The sequence below is a fragment of the Corticium candelabrum genome, chromosome 12, assembly GCF_963422355.1.
Source record: "Corticium candelabrum chromosome 12, ooCorCand1.1, whole genome shotgun sequence".
NCBI classification, from domain to species: domain Eukaryota; kingdom Metazoa; phylum Porifera; class Homoscleromorpha; order Homosclerophorida; family Plakinidae; genus Corticium; species Corticium candelabrum.
The window spans coordinates 5271789-5290534 of record NC_085096.1 but is presented as its reverse complement, the minus strand read 5'-3'; the positions used below and the strand labels follow the sequence as shown (position 1 = coordinate 5290534).

Genomic DNA, 18746 nt, shown 5'->3' with positions numbered 1-18746 from the left:
TTGGAAATAAACGAAGGTTCTGTCCCCGTCGGCTGGAGTTTCAGTTGTTTAATTGCTGTAATACATACGTGACAGAACACTCGTTCGGTCTCTGCGTCCCAATGAATCCAAGTCCAGCAATCAAACCATTTCTTGTTAAAGGATCTGCGAACTATTTTTTCCTTTCCAAACTCAACTGCAAGAAATAAAATCTTCTGGGGCAGATTAGGCCTTTCACCCACGTCGGGGCACAATGGGAAGGCAACAGACATAAAATCGTCCGCGTGAGGTACACGTGCCTTTCCTACAAAGTCCCAGACTAGGTTTCGGAACCCAGACCGCCTAACATGCCAAGACGACAGCTCGAAGGGCAAAGAAATATAATTGTTCTTGCAACCAAAAATAGAAATAAACCTTCAAAAAGTGCTACGGCCATGGCCGTAGCGCCATAGCCGTTCCGCCGGGGCTGCCAGTAATAGCTACATTTCTGGTTTGATTGCTTTTTCAGAAATAAATTTTCTCTGTCAACTGCTATATGCATCAGTTAGAAATGCTGGCAAAATTTTATCAGAACTGTAGATAGCATGTGGTGTTTTCCGTTGTCTGCAATCCTTCCGTGAATTCCATGGCTTCTACCCTCTCCCTAACCACATTGTACAAAAACACATGCTAGCAAATGTTTTAATAAGAGCCCCGGCCTTCTAGACAAGTTAGTACAGTATATACTACCTTCTAGTGAGTGTAGTTATTTTCGATTATTATATATTTCTAAATCTTTGGCCTTGAAAAATAACTATACGGTAAAAAGTATTTCTGGCTTTCGAAAGAGCACGTTATCCAGGATCATGTTAATGAGATACCTAAACAGGCACAGTCTTCTAGCTAGGCTCGCAGGCCAACCTTTCCTCCGTCATCAATGTGCGACATCACGTGCTGTTGGCATGCTCGAAAATGAGAGGAGGTGTTTGAGCCGAAACTGTTCGTACAGTGGGACAGCATGGTTGCAAATCCGTATGTAAGGTCATGACGTGAGAGGCATATTCACAACACTAAACTTGAACCTTGAAACTTGAAGCTGATTGTACTTTCAGCAATCATCGAGTTAGTTTGCAAATTAGATATAGTTAATGGAATTAGAATTTGCGTTGACCTCGAGCTGGGAAGTCACTTTCGATCGAGACACCTGATGATTATTTACTGATAACTCTTTAGAAAATCATTGCAAATGACCAATTGAACTCCCATTCGTGATTGATACCCCTGACCCTGCATGAAATATGAGAAACTGCTAACTGTTTGATTGCAGTAAAGTATTAACGGCGTGTTTGGTCTGGAAGGAAATTTGTAGAGTTGAGTCAGACAACGGATGAGTAACGAAAGTGGATATTCAACACGAACACCACAAAATGTGACTGTAAAGAAACCGCAGATACCCAACTCACGAATATGATCGTCGTCAACTGCTTGAGAATACTAAGCAGTAGGACGCCAGATGTGCTGCTAGATAGACACATTGCCTAGCTGATTGAATACATACGCTAGTAGAGCCATCTTACGTAACCCATAGTCTTCGAGTGAGTTTGAATCAATAAATTATTGTAAATTTGCTTGATATGCAGAAACCGTATCTTGGATTCCTGTGGCGCCCTGACACGGAATACATTACTTCGACAACTTTGCAATTTCGACTAATAACAAAATTGCTGCCGTGAGGACAACACTAGAAGTTTATCAATTGTCACTTTATGTAGCACTAAGATCCATGGCCCGTCCTTCGTACGGGCAAGATACTGTAGTGTAAAGATATGTCTGTAGACACGTCACGTGCAATCTTTGTTGCGGGGTCCCGGATATGCTGAAAGAATTCGAATCTTGCTCTTCGCGCTTGTTTCGATAGAAATCGACACACTCCCCGTGTAGCGCTTGCTGAAGAGAACGTGTAGGTTGGATTCGGTGCAAATGCAATCTGAATTTGGAGAGAAACGAAAGCGATAGAAGAGTAAGTTTCGTCGGCAAGAGATATTCGATTGCTCGAAGCTTTGCGAAGGACGACGATGCATACAGTCTACACAGAACTGATGTGGGCGTGTGTTCGAACGAACTGGAATGTGTAGCGTTTGCGTCATCGAGAAATTTTACGCGGGAGTCGACCCATCGAGAGGGGACCCGGTGCATAATTTTTTCAATTCTTTTACGCAAACATTCCTCTGTGCGTGCCGAGTGTGCGCGCCGATTTCGGTTGCGAACGGACAAAAGACGTGGCCGCCAAACGCGAACAGACACACACACACACACACACACACACACACACACACACACACACACACACACACACACACAGACAGACAATTTGAGCTTTATATAGTAGATTACTGTCGTTTAGATGCTTAATTAATTTATTGCCAGATAAAATTTCTAGGCAAACACAGTTTCAAATTAACTAGTTGTACGGTATCCATAAGCGCCTCGCATTCGTGAGTAACACGTCCAACAAAGTTTCAGACCGTCTAGTGTGTGTGTGTGTGTGTGTGTGTGTGTGTGTGTGTGTGTGTGTGTGTGTGTGTGTGTGTGTGTGTGTGTGTGTGTGTGTGTGTGTGTGTGTGTGTGTGTGTGTGTGTGTGTGTGTGTGTGTGTGTGTGTGTGTGTGTGTGTGTGTGTGTGTGTGTGTGTGTGTGTGTGTGTGTGTGTGTGTGTGTGTGTGTGTGTGTGTGTGTGTGTGTGTGTGTGTGTGTGTGTGTGTGTGTGTGTGTGTGTGTGTGTGTGTGTGTGTGTGTGTGTGTGTGTGTGTGTGTGTGTGTGTGTGTGTGTGTGTGTGTGTGTGTGTGTGTGTGTGTGTGTGTGTGTGTGTGTGTGTGTGTGTGTGTGTGTGTGTGTGTGTGTGTGTGTGTGTGTGTGTGTGTGTGTGTGTGTGTGTGTGTTGTTTTGTAAGTGAGCGTACAAACCGGCGTAGGTCTATATATACATGTATGTCAATAACTATTAGAATTTAATCTTAGCGAACTACAAGGCAGCCAACTAGATGCAAACTCTTTAAAGACGTTACGACGACTGACATTTCGTAGTGAAGAGCTGTACGTCTATTGTCATAAACAAATATGATTTGAATTATTTAATCATTTCTAGCAAGGTTAATGTTTACGAAATCATTCTACACAAACTTCAAGAAGACTTTAATTTGCCCACTGTCACTAAACTGTGAATATTGTATACATTTAAGGTAATGAGCAGAAACGTCATATGAATTTTTGTTTTATTACAAGAATCATATGCGAGTGTCGCTTAAAGAATTTTCATCCAGGAGCTTTCAGGTGTTTTCCAAATTTACGATATTTGTGAGTCCTATAATTAGTCAAAATGTGACAAAAAATAGCATTATATAACTGTTGGTTTGCAAGGAATATCTCATATAATCAAATAGCTCAGTTACCAACTGGACTCTTTAATCACTCGGAGAAAGCGTTTACTAAATTGTCTGGACATTCAACAAAGACCTACGTAATAATATATAAAACATTCATTTTAGGGACTTCTCTTTCAACCTTCTTACGTCATTCAGCGGCGCAATATTGAACAAACAACAACAGCTGATAGAATTGTAACATCAATTATATTTAGAATTAATCCAAATTCGTAATATATCTGTCTCTAGATGTCTATTTCACAATAATTTGTACCAAATTGAAGAATCTCTATTTGAAACTGTCACCATGATTATTAAGCTGTGAGATCATGTCTTGTTGAAACAATACTGTAATATTTGTTATATTTTATGTCTCTAGTGATTTGTCTTTCAACAACTTGACGTCACTTCCTCGAAGCTTATCGAAACAATCATTTTTGGCTTCATTGTATAAATTCCATTTTTGATTGTTTTTGTATTAAGGGCATGTTAGACATACATCAATATTCAGTAACGTAGCCGGACCCTTGTTCAAGTGGTGCACCCGCTAGGCAAATGTCTACACTCCCCGTATTTGCGGTAGGTGGGTCCGTAGGAGACGTCTAAACATACGTCTCGGTTACTTTCAAAGTTCAGGGTACGTAGCACACGTACACGTGCACAATCGGGCCGTATAGGCAAAAACCTAGGTTCAAATTTTTGGGGATGCACGTGCCCCTTGTGACCTATGCCGACTACGCGCCTGACACAAGAGAGCTTGATACTTTCTCTCTAGTGTTTCCTTTTTTCATTCATATACATGCTTAGTAAATAGATAATAAATTATGTTAATTTATATAAAATTAAATAACAGACAACTTAATTACGCGTTATTAGTTACACTTATACAAATATAAGTAGATGATATCTAGCTGTTATACTAAACATAAAAGTAATTAATTAATTGTTAATTACATATTTATATAAAAGTCTATTATTTATCATATCCTAAAACATAATCTATTACTCATTAAACCATATGTAAATCTCTTGTTTTGATTGATTGGCAACATCTTTATTACATTTGTTAAAATTAACAAGCTAAATAACTTATTTTGTCGTTATTTAAATTGTAGTTCCAGAATCTTAATAAATAACTATACTCTATATGGACTCAAGTGTTTCTAATTACTTGTAGATACCTGGTAGGAAATAGTCTGAAAACAATTACCAGCTACTCGTTCAAAAATCTCTTCCTTCTACACGAACTGTACAGTACCAAATATTTAAAAAATTCGTGTAATTTTTTAAAGTACACAATTAATCTATACATTGTCACAGATACCTTATGAGAAACAACATGTCACACATCGATGCAGCATCGTTCCACGAGTTGAAATCACTCAAAAAATTTAAGAACAGTGGCGTAGAAAGCAATTAAAAAGTGGTGCGACTTGACGCGCGTTAGAAGGCGTGTTCATTTAGCGTGCGCTACCATACGGAGGTGTGGTCATAGTTGTTCGCACCGACTCGCAGCTCCTAGGGCCCTACAGCCCTACTTATCGCTTAACAGCCCTACTTATCGCTTATCCAGTTGACCCTTCCACTGTAGTCCAAAGAAACCGCGCCTACTAAAACTGGAGTGATTGTGCATGCGTTGCCTCTCGACATATACATACTCGTGTCCGGGTTGTCCACGTGGATATAACGGTGATCACGTGCATATAACGCACGCGCTTGTGAGCTGTACGTACAGCGCGCAATCTAGCGCACGTTAAATTTGCTCGCTTTTATTCTGAAATATATTACTTATTTAATCGGCACAACTAACAACGAAAGTTACCGGCAGTGAGCAGCTGGCGTAAAGTCACTTTTTGAAAAGTGGGGCAGCCCAGCCGCTACGCTTACTACGCCACTGCAGAACTAAAATAATTGATTGACAGTTTATACTATCTTAGTGCTTAGATACTTGATTGACAACAATTTGACATTATTGCCGATTAACGTGTTTGTGCCTTTGAGCAACTGTGCAGTGTTAGTGACAAGAAGCGATGTTGCCAATATTTAATTTATTGACAATTGTTTGGTGTATATATGGATGGTTAAATTGCTGCAAGTTGAAACGACCGCTAAGAGTTAATGACAAAGTAGATATGTAAGACAAAGACATCAATAAGAGAAGTTAGCAATACGTTTTGTACTCATAATATTTTTTACTAGACAATGTGTAACTCAAGAAAATAGGGTTGTAGTTATGGAGTATCATAGCAAACAATTTGCACATATCTATTCTCAATCTGACTTTACGTGCCATTATTCTAGAATGGATCAATATGCCTACAAATGCCCATTACTAATTAGCTATTAAGAGCACGTATTTTGACAATGGCGCATCTCTCCCGTATGTAGATCTTCTAAAAATCACTATAAATCTACCTCGACAGCTACAGACCTGCCACTTCGTACGATGGTTGTCGTCGACGTCACCTGACCGTCGGCCAGCACAAAAAGTTTGATATCAATGCCTAATGCGGTATCCACTAGGAAACGCCCCTTCAACATTGTGGGTCTAGCGCAGAACCTAGAATGAACCCATACAGGCACAAAAACGAATTCGGAGATGCAACAGACTCAACTCTACACGACTATAAACATTGCTTACCCCGGCTTACCTCGGGACAGTGCAAAATCAGGCTATGGAAGAAACAGTAGTAAGCTACACAAACTATTGTAAAACTACTTACAAAGTAGAAATAACCAACTGTACACATCTATCTACACTATCTACAAACTATTACTCTCAACAAAGCACGTCCTCTGCTTGTACGGCGCACAGCTTCGAGCTTCTGTTCGACAGCGACCACGCCCTGACCACGTCTCTGACCAGACCGTGCGCAATAACCTGAAATGACCCCCGAATGCCGCAAAAAGTGTGCAACAGCAAACCTTCTGTACGTAGAGACGTCTTGTATTCACCCAAGCCGTTCTACTAACTAGCGCGACGGTGCATTCTTGCAGATATCCGGTTCCGTTGCCACCAACAAAGCGACCGGAAGTATGACGACGCTAGAAAGAAAAATAATCTGTTGAGTAACGAAACAGCACTCCCAACCACGTTTAGACGAACCTAGGGATTACGAAACAATACCTCTTCTCTTCAGAAGCTTCGCTAACCTTCTCCCAATCCTCCTCTCGGTATGCTGGACGGCCGATTTCGGCGGAAGTGAAAATGTCAAACTACGGGTCGGAAACTCGTCAATCAAGCACAATCAGACTCTCTACGCCTTCTTCTTCATCTTTCTCCAATAGAGAATATCGTTGGGATCGACAAAGAGGAACGACATGGAGATTTCGAAGGTTGACATGGCCGTGACGTCAGGGACGCCAAGGCGAACACGTTGCAACCAAAAAATGCAAATGAACGGTTACGTTTTTCTATGATTGGTTGAATGTAAATGCCAAGTCTGAAGCCCGTACAACGGATTCTGCTAGGGTTAAATCTATTTTTAGGTTTGGCGAGTACACTCGCCAAGTGACATCACCCTTAGCGCACTTTGATTTTGCTCCTAACATGCTCTAGACAGACGTTCGAAAGACGAAACTTGGCATAATGCATCGCTAGCGTATACTCTAACGGTTCTCCTTTACCCGTTACCAAAACTTGCGCGTGTAACGGAAAAACGGAAGTCTGGTGACGGAGGTCACGACACATACGGGACACTTGATAATCGAGGGGGTTGGAAGGGAAAATGGTTTCTTTTGCCAACTAACTTTGTTAGGAGCAGTCCGTGAGAATGGGTGGAGACCGCCCAAACATTAGCATACACTGCACTTAGTATATACGGGATGGAGATCGGTCTGTATGGCAAGCGAAACGTGACTTTATTATGAAAATATATATATACACTGAAATTATATATTTATGGTCTGAAACGCGCGTACATATTTAGGCACTAGAAACGAGCGCATATTGAGACACTGGAAACGCGTTCATATCTAAACACTGGAAACGCGTTCATATTTAGGCACTGGAAACGCGTGCATATTTAGACACTGGAAACGCGTGCATGTTTAGACACTGGAAACGCGCGCATGTTTAGACACTGGAGCAAAATTTAAAATGCAAACTCATTGTGCTATGTCTGCTTAACTAGCAACTTAATTATCTAAATTGAACACTTGAAAGCATACAAAAACAAGAAAGCAAGAACTTAAAGCATCTAACAAGTGCCAAATTCAAACGTCTCAGATTCGTCCAAATCCATGGCAGTTTAGAATGGCAAAAGCCATGTTGTCCCGAAAACGTTCATATGGACCCTGAAGACCAACAGGAATTTTTAGACGCATCTTACATGTAGATGCTGTTGGATATAGTCCAGCTACGTCATCGTGATTGATAACAATACTTGGTTGTCTATCAAAACCAAGTGATGGAATAGAATCTGCACCAGTGACAAAAACCAAAATAGCATGAATAGATAGCTGGCAAGCGGAGACGCCTTCACCTGTAATAGAGACATTAGAAATATTCTACTAGGTACGTCAGTCCTGGTTTATCATAATTATCAATTAAGCTAGTGTATATATGGTTGCCAGTCTAGCTGCCTGTCTTACTGCATGTAATTTTCTTAGTACTGTTATAGGCTCATCCAGTGACAATGTTCAAGCTGGTACTTCCAAAACTTTTAGCTGAAGTATACTATAGTATACACCGTAGTTTTAGTGCTATAAGGTATGCAAAATTATTAATAATATATTAAATATTTCTTTTGCTGAGTAGTTCAACACAACAGTCAATGTATGATGTATACATACACAGATACATACATACACAGATACATACATACATACATACATACATACATACATACATACACAGATACATACATACACAGATACATACATACATACATACATACATACATACATACATAGATACATACATACATAGATACATACATACATACAAACATACATGCAATTGCGTACATAGATGCACACATATCTACCTACCTACCTACCTACCTACCTACCTACCTATACCTACCTACCTATACCTATCTACCTATACCTAACTACCTACCTAGACCTACCTACCTATACCTAAATACCTACCTAGACCTACCCATACCTATATCTACTTACTGTACCCATAGCTACCTACCCATACGTGATGGCAGCGCATCCGGGGCTGTAATCCACACTGTGTCTGGGGCGAGGCTCTACCTACCTACCCGCCTACCCGCCTACCCACCTACCTAACTACATACATACATATATATATATAATTTTGTAATCATACAGCTTATACCAGTCAAATAAGTAAAATTGTGTGCAATATACAACAAATGCGGTAGATCCTCTCTCTGTTGATGATAGAGAACATGGATGTAATTTGTACTGTCAGGCATTAAGGCTAGTGAATACGTTTATTGGATAAGCTGAAAGTTTTTGATGCTGTAATTACTATTCTTTTTACAAATCTACATAATTATAAGTAATTGTTGTATATTTGGTCGCAATTGAATTCATTTGGATTCACTAGCTGGCTTCGATTCAGTCTCAGCATATATTACGTTTAATTAGGCATGTAGTAGATACATGGATGGGTATTCATACAGTATATGTACAAATATACGTACATATTTCGCAAGGAATTACACATCTTGACCTTTCCATTCACGCTTTGTGGAAGAATCATTAATTAAATTATTGATTATTAGTGAACATCTTCTGTATTCATTGATTAATATATATTGTCTGTATTCACTAATCACCACTGTCTGTATTCACATCAATATTGTCTGTATTCGTAAATCAACATAGATCAAAAAATGCAAAATTGACAGACAGTAATTGTACTACATGTATTACTGTGCGCCATGACTCATACAAATACACAGAATATGAATTGTGTTAAGAGTAACTGCTACTACACATTCTCTTTGAATACAGCATTTCCTAAGTAACAGATATTAGTTATATGAATAAATTAATAAATTTTATTCACGAGTTATATATGTATAACAACACAATGAAAAAGTTGAGATCCTATATGCTAACAGAAAAGTCTATGACAATACTACAGTGTACTTGTACTAATAATTAACTAATGCAATACAATAATTGTTCAATGACATAAGACTCTAGTTTGAGCTGTAAAGTGTTGAACTTCTGTCTTGTTGTAACATAATGATACAGCGCTGCCTGCAAAAACACACTATTGATGTCATAATTGTAGACATTGCAATTCATCAGCACATTACAGCTAAAGTGACATCCAAATATATGTATTAGATGAATATATAAATATCAATTATTCAAACTTTATCAAAACATTGAAATTGTCAGTAGAAGTTTGCATGTGCAGTTTGACTTTATAAATAGCGCACTTGGAAAAGTTGTGATTTGACATACACATACCTAGTAGTCGATGTCAAATACCTAGCTGTAAAGTGCTGATGAATTGCAATGTCTGCAAATGGTTAGTACAGATGACGTTTGCTAGAAGTACTTCTTATTCTAATTGTATTTCTGTCGATAATCTGAGTTGATCAACACAACTATTAAGTTTCACAAGAATGGAATGCCTTCTGGTGATACCAGAGCTCCAATTATTGAAATTGACCGTTAGGTATGAGAATATCTAATCACAACTTCTCCAGATGTGCAGTTTATGAAGTAAAACTGCACATGCAAACTTCTACTGACAACGTCAAGATTTTGGTAAAGTTTGAATAATTGATATTAATATATTCATCTAATACATTTATTTGGATGTCGCTTTAGCTGCAAAGTTTCCAGTGTCTAAATATGAACGCGTTTCCAGTGTCTAAATATGCGCTCGTTTCCAGTGCCTAAATATGTGCGCGCGTTTCAGACCATAAATATATAATTTCAGTGTATATATATTTTCATAATAAAGTCACGTTTCGCGTGCCATAGGTCTGCTGTGGTTGTGTAGGAGAGAGGTTAGTGTATCTTGTTTATCTAGTGATAAGTCAAAACTTTGTCTCTTGGTCAGATAATGGGAATGTCCGCTAGAGGATGTCCCATCTTGGTAGGAGATTGGTATAGCGACGCTTCCAAGTTGCAAGGCACGTAGCGTAAATTTCTTGCTTCAACCATAGGACTAAATTTGGCCGTCTAGAGTTTCATAAATATTGAACGTGTCCCATTAGGTTAGATCCACTCTCAACTCCATGGTTTCTTCTCGCAGTGTGTCCGACTCTAGGGCTGCATGCATTGTGTCCTCTAGCGGAGGACGTACTCACTCTCTATATAGCTTCGGAACGGCAGCGACGCCGGTGTACCTCTGGCGTACTATACATAGAAAACTCCGAAATTGGGGAGGCCAGCTGCTCTAGCTTTACGTTTTTGAGACTCTGCCTATCATCTAGGAGGCTGTATCTACTAATATTCGAGGCCTTGGGCATGGTATTCCCAGGTCCATCCGTAGCGACGTCAGGCGTGTACCTTGTGAGGCTTGAGGTTGCAAGCAAACTTCCTCTCACAGCTTTGCTCTCTCAAATGGTTATAGGACGCGCGTGAATGACAGTCAGTGAGTGGTTATTGTTTGGACGTGTCCTGTGTGAATGGGCTGCTTGCTTTCTACACAGGACAAGACAAAGGTGCTGGATTGAATTCTGGAGATGAGACATGCAAGCCTCCTGTTGTCAACGACTATTTACTACATCCGAGATTTTTATTTCTCTGGTAGAATATATTTACTACATCTGAGATTTTCTAGTCCGCCAGTAAGCTCGCGGTCGTTCTTTTGCTGTCGTTTACGGCAAATCATACTAGTGGCATGATAGCTCATGAGCCTTGTAGTTGCGAACAAACATGTCTCAGCCAGAGCGAACCCCCCTGCTCGTCTAAATAGCGACGCCCTGCGTTAGTGTTGTATTCTGCAAATGCCAATATCTGGAGTCATATACATTCACGTTGACTGTATATCAGCTCTGAATGCATCTCAATGCCACAGCCATGCACATAAATATATGTGCATGGCTTCACATAGGTGAGTGACCCACCTGCAGTACCTTACTAACCTGCTACAGCTGAATTAGAAGCTACAATATGCACCCAACATGCAATATACGTTTCACTTACATCACTACATTGATGTCGGTCGTCAAGCGTCGCAACCATCACTCTTTCAGGGACCTACCGTGTACTGATCGATGCAGTATCTTTCTAGTATAGGTTGCCACCGGATACTTTCTTTCACAATATTTCTTTATGACAACCTTTGTGGTTTACTCTACTATTGCAGTCACTGAACGCAGCTAAGCGCTTGTAACCGGATTCTGGTAGTAACCCAGACACGAGTAGGTATTTTATTCACTTACAGTATTTTGTACATATTCGATGAGCTCCTTGGAATGTTCGATAATTCTGGAGAAACTTTATCGTGCGGATACGAAATCTAAACCAAAGACAAAACTGCGTGGATGTGTACTGACAACGGGCTCAGTTCCAATGTATCGGCATGCAGAACTAACTCTATGATGCAATAGGAAGATGTTGAGAAACCTGTATAGATGAGAACGGACAGATGTCAATATATTCTATTGACTCATGCACGTAGGGTTTCTATTGACGTCTGCCTAGGTCGCCAAAAACATTGTACTATAAACTAAACATTTCCTATAAAATTTACACTTGTCAGTTCAGGCGAGACTAGAGAAAATCTATTCTTCGAATTCTTTTTGAAGTTGTATACTAGCTGGCGGGGAAAAGAGAGAAGCACTAAAATGCAAACGGGATTAATGTTAATTTAATGAAGAAGAGATGTCCACATTTTAGTAGGAACACTATTCGAAATTTTCTCTATAGTTAATTGATAGTCACACGTCAGTAGCTTTGAACTGCAATGCATCATGTCTATTGTATTCACGCAATAAAATTCTAGTTAACATTTCAAATATTTATAAAACTAAGATTTTACTATTTTTTTAAAATATACACACAGTTGATAGTTATGATGTATTGTGTATATACTATAGACACACAAAGTATATTTAGGGTATTCATTTTATTATTTGGTAATACTAAACTAGTAGAGGCACAGTTGCCTTCCCACGATTTATGTAGAAAATGGCTTCATTCTTTAGAAATCTAAAAAAGGAAGTGTTTGGAAATACTAAATCGTTGGAAATGGAACTACATCGTACTGAATTACGTTTGAGAAATTTATTTACGTTACCAGATTCCAAGGGTACAGCTCAACTGCGTGGAAGCTAATATGCATGTCAAACGGAAGAGCTGCTTATTAGCAGGGGTAGACATGAGTCACAGTTGCAACCCCCATCGTGCATGGAAATGTCGCATAGCAGACTGCATGTCGGATATTTAAGACGTCTCCCATGCTTGGTTTTCATCATTCAGTGAAAGATAGAGTTGACTATCGAAGAGAAATCTACTGCTCGAGAGATGAATTTACTAGCGGTCAGTTTCTTCGATTGGATCTCATTGACATGGATAGTGTACACATGCACTTCAACGTGTTGCGTTGTGGGAAAACCGGTCGGACCGTCTGCACAGCTGCGAGAAAAAAGGGTAACCATAATACGCAAATATATACAAAGATAGTCAATGATTTTTGTTTTAATCAATGTTTTAGAGTGCAAGCTCTGATCCCTGTAGACACAAGTTTGCGCTCATATCGGGTGCTGGAGTTCTGGATACGACTCGCAGTGGCGACACTAGAGTCGTCCAAGTCGTTTCGTCGGGTCTGAGAAAGACAGTCGCGACGGCAAACGCGTCCAAATCTCTAATTTCCTTAGAAAATCTTTTTCAGCAAAGCAATACGTCACACAAGTCTAAACATGTATATCACTATCAAACATACTCAAGCCACTACCTGACAGTCGATACAAATGGAAATCTCACAACAACGGTAAACCAACGATTTTATAAAAAAAATTAGAAAAATTAAAAATATTTATAAAAATGTTTAGGCATCGGTTGGCGAATCGGTTACAATCTTACAGCACAGAGTTGAAGGTTTACCAAACGATTACACAATATTATTATGCGCTTGGTCCGAAAATCAGAGACAAAGTTATCTTCTCTATATTGACGGTTCTATACGCACAAAGAAACTTCAAATAGCAACGGCTTGTCAGGCGTCGTCAAACTTTGTTAAAGCTCTGAGTAACGACGTCATTCTAAAGAGCGTCGACCTCGTTCACAATGAAGTGTACCATTTCTATAGGGTGTTTGTCACATTTCACGATGACGTCAGCAGACACTATTCCTGTCGTTATTTGAGTCGAGAGCTGAAGACGGTTTGCTGTGTTGACAGTTGTCCGAGCAATTAGATACAAAAGTGTCATATCAACAGTACATCATGTGTATGTATAGATATTTTACAATTTTTTAACTTTTAAATTTAAGAAAATGTTTTACCTTTAATGATGTTTTGATGGTTGATTATTAACTTGTACTTTTCTTCTTATATTAATAGTGTTGTAGAGTACTTGTAATGGAGTTTGTATATCTATAGTTAGTATCTATTGTAACTTTGTTGATGAGTTTTTCTCTACTGTATTGATATCAATTTTAAATGTATGTAAAGTTTGGTGACAAAGTGAATGTTATGAGCAGACACGCTTTCAGTAGCGGATGCAGGATTTGCTAGACGAGGGTGCACGAAACCGAGTTTGTGGGTGTGTATTGTAAAGTGGGCATGCACACTTGCAGTTATTCTATACGCACGGTAATAGATCAAGATGTTTAGTTGTAGAACCCTGCAGGCTCAGATTGAAGTCGTATAGCCTTCTAGTTTTATTAGCTTAATTAAAGTTCGTACCAAGGACTCACTCTGATAGAAAGTTTTCCCAAACAGGACTCGTGCCCCCAACCTGTTTCTGAAATGGCGTTGCATGCATGTATCCTCTTTCACAAGCCATCTTAACGCGGGCACGGCCGCTAGAGCAAGAACCACCTCCCCAATCGATCTGTGCGTTAGATAGTTTGAATGCATAGAGCAGCTGTAACAGCAAAGCAGTCCGTCTATCTGTGTGAGAGTGCAATAAGTGCATGAAGGCTCTTTGAAACAACTCAGTAACTGTGTGTGTGTGTGTGTGTGTGTGTGTGTGTGTGTGTGTGTGTGTGTGTGTGTGTGTGTGTGTGTGTGTGTGTGTGTGTGTGTGTGTGTGTGTGTGTGTGTGTGTGTGTGTGTGTGTGTGTGTGTGTGTGTGTGTGTGTGTGTGTGTGTGTGTGTGTGTGTGTGTGTGTGTGTGTGTGTGTGTGTGTGTGTGTGTGTGTGTGTGTGTGTGTGTGTGTGTGTGTGTGTGTGTGTGTGTGTGTGTGTGTGTGTGTGTGTGTGTGTGTGTGTGTGTGTGTGTGTGTGTGTGTGTGTGTGTGTGTGTGTGTGTGTGTGTGTGTGTGTGTGTAATGCTAAAATGATATTAGCTAGATGTAGTTTAGATGATACAGCTAGTCCCTTGTGGGACCTATAAAATATAAAAATATATTTATATATTTAAGAAAATAAAATATATATATGCCGTCTACACGTTTATTGTTAGTGTTTCAAAAATTGATATAAAAATTCGTGTACAAGGCGGGAAAATGGGTGGAGCATATAAAAATAGTAATGCATACTGTACAAGGCAGGGAAATGGGCGGGGCTACATCTTTTAGGAAGCCACCTATGTAGAAGAGCCTTGTATATATAATCACTCTAGTATGTGGGCCCATGCTCCAAAAGACGCTTAATGAAGATGTTTCCAATCAATCAAAACAAGAGATTTAAATAGCGTTAATGAGTAATACATTATGTTTTACAAGATGATAAATAATAGACTCTTTATATATTCTTTTGTATTTAGTGATCCTTATATGATCACTTTTGTATTTAGCATAATAGCTAGATATCAACTACTTATATTTGTATAAGTGTAACTAATAAAGCATAATTAAGGCGCCTGTTATCTAATTTTATATAAATTATCATAATTTATTACTATTTACTAAGCATGTATTCTTGTGTCAGGAGCGTAGCCGGCATAAGGCACAAGGGGCAAGTTCATCCCCAAAAATTTGGACCGGGTTTTTGCCTATACGGCCCGATTGTGCACGTGTTCGTGTGCTACGTAACTTTGAACGTTGGAGGTAACCGAGACCTATATTAAACTCCTCTTACGTACGGACTTACCTACCGCACTTAAGGGGAGTATAGATATCTGCTTAGCTGGTGCACCCATTGAACAAGGGTCCGGCTACATTACTGAATATTTAGGTATGTCTAACATGCCCTTAATACAAAATAATTAAAACTGGAATTTATACAAGGAAGCCAAAATTGATTGTTTTGATAAGCTCCGAGGAAGTGACGTCAAGTTGTTGAATGACAAATCACTAGAGACATAAAACATAACAAATATTACAGTATTGTTTCAACAAGACATGATCTCACAGCTTAATAATCATGGTGACAGTTTTAAATAGAGATTCTTCAATTTGGTACAAATTATTGTGAAATACACATCTAGAGACAGATATATTACGAATCTGGGTTAATTCTAAATAAATTTGATGTTACAATTCCATCAGCTGTTGTTGTTTGTTAAATATTGCGCCGCTGAATGACGTAGAAGGTTGAAAGAGAAGTCCCTAAAATGACTGTTTTATATATTATTACGTAGATATTTGTTGAATGTTCAGACAATTTAGTAAACGCTTTCTCCGAGTGATTGAAGAGTCTAGTTGGTAAATGAGCTATTTGATTATATGAGATTTCCCTTGCAAACCAATAGTTATAGAATGCAAATATTTGTCACATTTTTACTAAATATGTGACTCACAAATTTCGCAAATTTGGAAGACACCTGAAAGCTCCCGGATAAACCTTCTTTAAGCGACACTCGCGTATGATTCTAGCAATAAAACAAAAATTCATAAGAGTGTTTTGCTGATTACCTTAAATGTATACAAATATTCACAGTTCAGTGACAGTTGGCAAAACTAAAGTTTTCTTGAAGTTCGTGTAGAATGATTTTGAAAACATTAACCTTACTAGAAATGATTAGATAATTCAAATCATATTTGTTTATGACAATAGACTTACAGCTCTTCACTACGAAATCCGAGTCGTCGTAACGTCTTTAAAGAGTTTGCATCTAGTTGGTTGCCTTGTAGTTCGCTAAGATTAAATTGTAATAGTTATTGACATACATGTATATATAGACCTACGCCGGTTTGTACGCTTAATTACAAAACAACACACACACACACACACACACACACACACACACACACACACACACACACACACACACACACACACACACACACACACACAATAGACGGTATGAAACTTCGTTGGACGTGTTACTCACGAATGCGAGGCGCTTACTGATACCACACAACTAGTTCATTTGAAAGTGTGTTTGCCTAGAAATTTTATCCGGCAATAAATTAATTAAGCATCTAAACGACAGTAATGCTACATAAAGTGACAATTGATGGACTTCTAGTGTTTTTCTCACGGCAGCGATTTTGTTATTAGTCGAAATTGCAAAATTGTCGAAGTTATTGTATTCCTTGTAAGGGCGCCACAGGAATCCAAGATACAGTTTCTGCATATCAAGCAAATTTACAATAATTTATTAATTCGAACTCACTCGAAGACTATGGGTTACGTAAGATGGCTCTACTAGCGTATGTATTCAATCAGCTAGGCAATGTGTCTATCTAGCAGCACATCTGGCGTTCTACTGCTTATTATTCTCAAGCAGTTGACGACGATCATATTCGTGAGTTGGGTATCTGCGGTTTCTTTGCAGTCACACTTTGTGGTGTTCGTGTTGAATATCCACTTTCGCTACTCATCCGTTGTCTGACTCAACTCTACAAATTTCCTTCCAGCCCAAACACGCCGTTAATACTTTACTGCAATCAAACAGTTAGCAGTTTCTCATATTAGGGTATCAATGACGAGTGGGAGTCCAATTGGTCATTTGCAATGATTTTCTATAGAGTTATCAGTAAATAATCATCAGGTGTCTCGATCGAAAGTGACTTCCCAGCTCGAGGTCAACGCAAATTCTAATTCCATTAACTATATCTAATTTGCAAACTAACTCGATGATTGCTGAAAGTACAACCAGCTTCAAGTTTCAAGGTTCAAGTTTCGTGTTGTGAACATGCCTCTCACGTCATGACCTTACATACGGATTTGCAACCATGCTGTCCCACTGTACGAACAGTTTCGGCTCAAACACCTCCTCTCACTTCGAGCATGCCAACAGCACGTGATGTCGCACAGTGATGACGGAGGAAGGATTGGCCTGCGAGCCTAGCTAGAAGACTGTGCCTGTAAAGGAATTGCGTTTTCTCATCAACATGATCCTGGATAACGTGCTCTTTCGAAAGCCAGAAATACTTTTTAACGTATAGTTATTTTTCAAGGCCAAATATTTAGAAATATATAATAATCGAAAATAGCTACACTCACTAGAAGGTAGTAGATACTGTATTAACTTGTCTGGAAGGCCGGGGCTCTTATTAAAACATTTACTAGCATGTGTTTTTGTACAGTGTGGTTAGGGAGAGGGTAGAAGCCATGGAATTCACGGAAGGATTGCAGACAACGGAAAACACCACATGCTATCTACAGTTCTGATAAAATTTTGCCAGCATTTCTAACTGTTGCATATAGCAGTTGACAGAGAAAATTTATTTCTGAAAAAGCAACCGAATCAGAAATGTATCTATTAGTGATGTCGTATTGTGTCTGCAATCCTCCAGGGATTTCCATGGCTTCAACTTTGTTGCCTAACTACACTGTACAAAGGCTCATAGTACTAAATGTTTTAATAAGAGCTCCTGTCCTTCTAGGCGGGGTAATACGAAACGTAGAGCTAGACTTGATGTTTTTGAAGGAAACCTTGTTTGCCTAGGTGATCTAGTTGTTACTTCAGCTACAATATACAGTGGCGTATACGTAGAAAGATGGAGGAAGCTGTACAGTTGGATGTCGTTATGAGTAAGCAAAAACCTACCTCGCTCGCCAGACCGTAAACAGATTTGCAATAGTGAGTATCGCAGAAAATTTCATTTTCTACTGTGAGCGAAAGGCTGCAGTCTCTCCCATCCCCCGTTTATACGCCAGTGATATAGTAGCACGCGAAACAAATGTACATGAAATCTTTATGCGTCAGTTGCAGTAAGTGATAAATAGTATTTTTGGCTGAACGAATGAAGACCCAGAAAGTATCTGATCCCTCCGAATCTCTAGGGCGTGACCAACCTATAGTATTGCCCATAAAAGACTTGCAAATATGAAAGCAACTTGACTTGAACCGGTTCCATCATGACGCGGCACTACTCAAATCGCCTAAACAGGTCTTGTGCAAATTTAAGTTGCTGAGGA

The 18746-nt window shown here is 39.3% G+C and overlaps 1 long non-coding RNA gene across 1 annotated transcript; it reads right to left on the bottom strand.

Annotated features, from left to right (window-relative positions):
- Positions 1 to 5996: 5996 nt before the first annotated feature.
- On the bottom strand, positions 5997 to 6747 carry LOC134188223 (uncharacterized). The gene is made up of 3 exons (XR_009971302.1): positions 6507 to 6747; positions 6305 to 6424; positions 5997 to 6260 (listed from the first exon to the last, which is right to left on the bottom strand). It is a non-coding gene; the product is annotated as an uncharacterized LOC134188223 (long non-coding RNA).
- Positions 6748 to 18746: the final 11999 nt, after the last annotated feature.